Genomic DNA, 5,679 nt, shown 5'->3' on the forward strand with positions numbered 1-5,679 from the left:
ATTACACCATATACACTTTCAAACCTAAAATCGTCAATTATTAGAAGGTATAATCTGTAGAAATTATTACATTATTATATATACCTCTTCTCTCTCCACTAAATATGACTATACTATTATATTTATTTACTTTCTCCATTATAAATTATTTAATTATTATATATATTATTTCAATCTTCACTTTATATTATAATGGATTTAACTTAAATACACAGTAAATATAAATAATTTTTATACTATCAGTCAATAATAATCGTTAGATTATTGAAGATATTTGATTGTCAAAATTATCTCTAAAGTCATTTTTATGAATAGTTGTGATGTGTTATATTATAACAATTAAACTCTATTATTATATTTACTTACTCTACTTCAACTATATAATATATTATATTATTATATCTACTTAGTATCTCTCCTTCTATTGATTAAATTAGAAAATATGCATTTTATAAGAAGTATATCTCTTGAATATTTTTAAAATGAAAATTTGAAAGAAATTATAGTATATTAACTATAATTTTTTTATGCATAAATCATGCACGGCACAATTGTTTATCATCGGTTAGTTACTTCAAAAAAATTTTTCAAGAATAAGTTAATAAGAAGATAAATATGTATTTTATTAGTAGTGTGGCTTTTGAATGTATTCAAGATAAATTGTGAAGAGAATTATAATCAATTAATTATAATTTTCTGTATAAATCGTAAATATGATAAATATTTGTCATTAATCAATTAATTAAAAGAGAAATATGTATTTTATTAGTAATATGTCCCTTGAATATCTTAAAGTTGAAAAATTGAAGAAATAATAACACACTAATTATAATTCTTCTCTATAAATCATATCCAACAAATTTTTAATCCAACTCATATTTAGGATAAAAATTTAAACTAGAGAGATATGATACGATAGAGTTATAGATTAACTTATCATACCTTGTTGGTTCATTAAACATTATGATATAATAATTTATTCTTATTATTAGGCATGACAACGGGACGGGGCAGGGCGGGGGCAAATTTTGCCTCCTCCACTCCCGAGCCCGACTAATCGGGGAAAACCCAAATCCGTACTCGCCTCCTTTTCACAGTGGGTGTGAAATTTAGGCCCCACCCTCACTTGCAACGAGTTTTGTGTTTTCCAACCCACACATGCACCTATTCATTTATATAAAATTATAAATTTTAAAATCATATATATTATAATTAATATAATAAAATAATTATTATTAGATAATAATAAAATTAAAGAATATTTTTATAGAGATAAAATTATAATTTTTAATATTTAAAAAAATATTAAGTATACTCAATATGTATATGTATAGAAAATTTTAAAATTACTATAATATTATATGCGGTGCGGGTTTGGATGCGGGTGCGGGGTGGATATCACCTCCCTCAAACCTGTCTCTGCCTCCAAATTTTAATTTCGAGAAAAATCCGCACATGCAACTAAAACAGAGTTTTTCTGCCAAAATCAAGCGGGTTCGGATGGATACCCGAGAGTACAAATAATATTGTGATCCCTACTTGTCATATCCATCAAACGAATCTTAAAAATATTAGTCTTAAAAAAGAAACAAATTAATTAATATATTTTTAAATCTTAATTTATTTTCTATTATGTCTAATTGCAATAATCAATTGGACATAAAAAATATGTTTAATAAACAAAAATATTTGTAATGTACGAGTTTATCTAATATTAATCTCTCCGTTAATTTTATACTAGAAATAGAAATTATGAGTTATACTTAAACTAAAAAAATGAGTTATATTATAACATTATCTTTTATTAATAGTATGAAAAATAAAAAAAAATGTTAAATGTTTTTGTCAAATTTTTTCAATTAAACACAAAAAAATTAAGATTAATTTATATTTACGATTTTTTTTTTTTTGTGTTTGACACGGACTACGAACTAATTAGAAATAAATTTGTTGGCTTATATAAAAAAAGAAACAAAGCGAAGTTATAACTAATTAGTTTTATTTCCAATATTTAAAATAAAGCTTGTTATACATGCACGACTTCTTACTTATAGTATAATTTGGTTTTATTCAAAGAAAAAAAAAAGTTATAGGATAATTTTATCCTCTAGCTTTTCTCTCTAATTGTATTTGGTTGGTTTGTTACCATCACTTTGGTATCTCACTTGTATATATATATGCACCAAAGCTTTGCAATTCAATTTTCTTTTTTCTCATATAATTTTAAAATATGGGTAGTTGTTGCTTCAAACAAGAAAAGAAGACTAGTGAAGATGATTTTAGAAACAATCTTAAGAATGACTTTGCATGAAGACTAAGACAGATTAATTACAATCATCTCTCAAAAGTTAAGGACGTCGCAAGAGATTTACCTTCCGATCGAAAACAAAGCTAAAAGCTACGATCAAAAGTGATTAATATAATTATAACTATACTGCTCCCAAAGATGATAACATGGTAATTATTACTACTGCCAAGATTGTTGGTGCTGGAGCAATCTACATGACTTCAGCTGGAAATCAAGGAGGGGTATGAATGACAAGTATTTTTGTTTAGACTTCTATTTTTGCCGAAGATAGATTTTGATTTTACGATACAATGATATAATCTAAAGTAATATCTTTTTTAATAGTCAATATTAATAATTAGTTGTTAATTTTATTAAAGAGATAAATTGAACTCATTATCTTTTGTCACTTCAACTCTATATTCACTTAAAATAAAAGTTATTGATTAACTATATGTGATTGAGATAAAGACTTATTTGATAAAGCGAGAGATGATTTTTCAATTTCGATAAAGTAAGGGACTTTTTTTTATTAATACTATAATAATAGCAATAATCAATCTCAAGCTTTGTTTTGAGGGCAACCTTCCAATTGGATTTTTGAGAGAATGTATTTTGGTAGCCATACACCTCATTAATAGAACCTCCACAATGCTCAATACATGCATCACCTCTTATGAAATGTTGTACGGTAAAACTCTTAGTTATGATCATTTTAGAGTATTTGGTTGTTTATGCTATGTGAACTTGATCAAACAACAATTTCGCACCTAAAGCACAAAAAGGGTAGAGAGTCTATAACTTGAAAACGCACGAGTTCTTTGTCTCTCGTGATGTCATCTTCTATGAAAATGATTCTCCTTATAATTTCAATGCACAAAACAAGATCACAAACGCCAACATATCCATATTCCTCAACGAGGATAATACAATATCATAATATCCAACCAACACACTAAGTGAGGAACACGAGGTGGTCATAGAGGAATATTTGCATTTTACAACTGAGGGAGAGTGCTTTCATGATACTTTGATAATAAAAGATCACTATGCGAAAAAACGGATTTTACAGCGCTTTTTTTAAGCCATTTACAGCGCTTTTTCAAAAAAATAAGCGCTGTGGAAACGAGCGCTGTAAATGATACAACAGCGCTTTTAAAAAAGCGCTATAAAACATGTAAATACAACGCGCGCTTGTTATGCACATTTTACAGCGCTTCTTCAAAAAAGTGCTGTAATATGCACCCCATTATATGAGTTATGGGTGTGCATTTTACAGCGCTTTCTCAAAAAAGCGCTCTAAAATGCACACCCATAACTCATATATGGGTTGGCATATTACAGCGCTTTCTCACAAAAGCGCTGTAATATGCCCACCCATAATTTCATATATGGGTGTGCATATAACAGCGCTTTCTGAAAAAAGCGCTGTAAAATGCACACCCATAATTTCATATATGGGTGTGCATATTACAGCGCTTTCTCAAAAAAGCGCTGTAAAATGCCCACCCATAATTTCATATTATGGGTCTGCATTTTACAGCGCTTTTCGTGTACATTTTACAGCGCTTTCTCACGAAAGCGCTGTAAACGGTGCACCATTAAAGCGCTTTAGAACAACATTTTACAGCGCTTTTTAAAAAAAGCGCTGTAAAATGTGTGTTTTTTTTTTAAACGCTGTAAATTAATTATTTGAAATGAAAAGCGCTTTTTAGCTTTTTATGGCATTTTTTTAAAAAAGCGCTGTCTTTTATCTTTGTATCCAAAATTATTTTGATCCAAAATCACTTCACAATCAGTAGAACAGAACATATTATAGACAATCAGTAGAACAGAACATATTATAGACAATCAGTAGAACAGAACATATTATAGACAATCAGTAGAACAGAACATATTATAGACAATCAGTAGAACAGAACATATTATAGACAATCAGTAGAACAGAACATATTATAGACAATCAGTAGAACAGAACATATTATAGACAATCAGTAGAACAGAACATATTATAGACAATCAGTTCACACAATCAGTAGAACAGAAATCAGAACTCTGTAACTTTATTAACATATATGTAACTCTGTAATTTACAACCTAAGTAACTACATTCAGATACATATATACAACCTAATTTACAACCTAATTACCTACATTCAGATACGTATATATATATAACCTAATTTACAACCTAAACTACATTCAGATCCATTATATAATAACTAACAGATCCATTATATGCATATATTGTGTCCTATGATCATTTACATATAATAACTAACAGAATATACATTATATGCACTAGCTACCATATAATATTCAGATCCCTTGCCCAGCACAAGCTATTTCCCAGAAAATCAAATAATTTTCATGTCAAGCACGTACTGACACCATTCTTCCTTTAATTCCATCAGATCTTCCTCAGAATATGATGGACTGGAATTGGCAAAGTACTGCAATATAAAAATTGAACATATTATATTAAGTTAGTATCAAATATATAGATAATTTATATATGAAAATCATATAATGCAAATACCGTACCGTTTCTGGGATAATAGTTTTATTCTTCTCAACAATCTCCTTCATGAATCTCAATATGTAGTACCCACAGTCGATGTTATTTGTTTGACGAGGGCACTTTATTGAGATCCATGTAATGTTATTAGACTTCTGCTTCGACACTTTAGCACCTCTTTGAGCTCGATAAACTTTTAAGGCACTATCGAATGAATAAATGTGATTATTAGAGCATGAATATTTATATATATATATATATATATAAATATTCATGCTCTAATAATCACATTTATTCATTCGATAGTGCCTTAAAAGTTTATCGAGCTCAAAGAGGTGCTAAAGTGTCGAAGCAGAAGTCTAATAACATTACATGGATCTCAATAAAGTGCCCTCGTCAAACAAATAACATCGACTGTGGGTACTACATATTGAGATTCATGAAGGAGATTGTTGAGAAGAATAAAACTATTATCCCAGAAACGGTACGGTATTTGCATTATATGATTTTCATATATAAATTATCTATATATTTGATACTAACTTAATATAATATGTTCAATTTTTATATTGCAGTACTTTGCCAATTCCAGTCCATCATATTCTGAGGAAGATCTGATGGAATTAAAGGAAGAATGGTGTCAGTACGTGCTTGACATGAAAATTATTTGATTTTCTGGGAAATAGCTTGCTGCTGGGCAAGGGATCTGAATATTATATGGTAGCTAGTGCATATAATGTATATTCTGTTAGTTATTATATGTAAATGATCATAGGACACAATATATGAACATGCATATGGATCTGAATGTAGTTTAGGTTGTAAATTAGGTTATATATATATACGTATCTGAATGTAGGTAATTAGGTTGTAA

General features: G+C 28.6%; 1 non-coding gene across 1 annotated transcript; it reads right to left on the bottom strand.

Annotated features, from left to right (window-relative positions):
* Positions 1 to 3,672: 3,672 nt before the first annotated feature.
* On the bottom strand, positions 3,673 to 3,802 carry LOC113787921 (small nucleolar RNA SNORA69). The gene has a single exon (XR_003474440.1). It is a non-coding gene; the product is annotated as a small nucleolar RNA SNORA69 (small nucleolar RNA).
* Positions 3,803 to 5,679: the final 1,877 nt, after the last annotated feature.

Source organism: Cicer arietinum, chromosome 7 (assembly GCF_000331145.2).
Source record: "Cicer arietinum cultivar CDC Frontier isolate Library 1 chromosome 7, Cicar.CDCFrontier_v2.0, whole genome shotgun sequence".
Classification (NCBI taxonomy): domain Eukaryota; kingdom Viridiplantae; phylum Streptophyta; class Magnoliopsida; order Fabales; family Fabaceae; genus Cicer; species Cicer arietinum.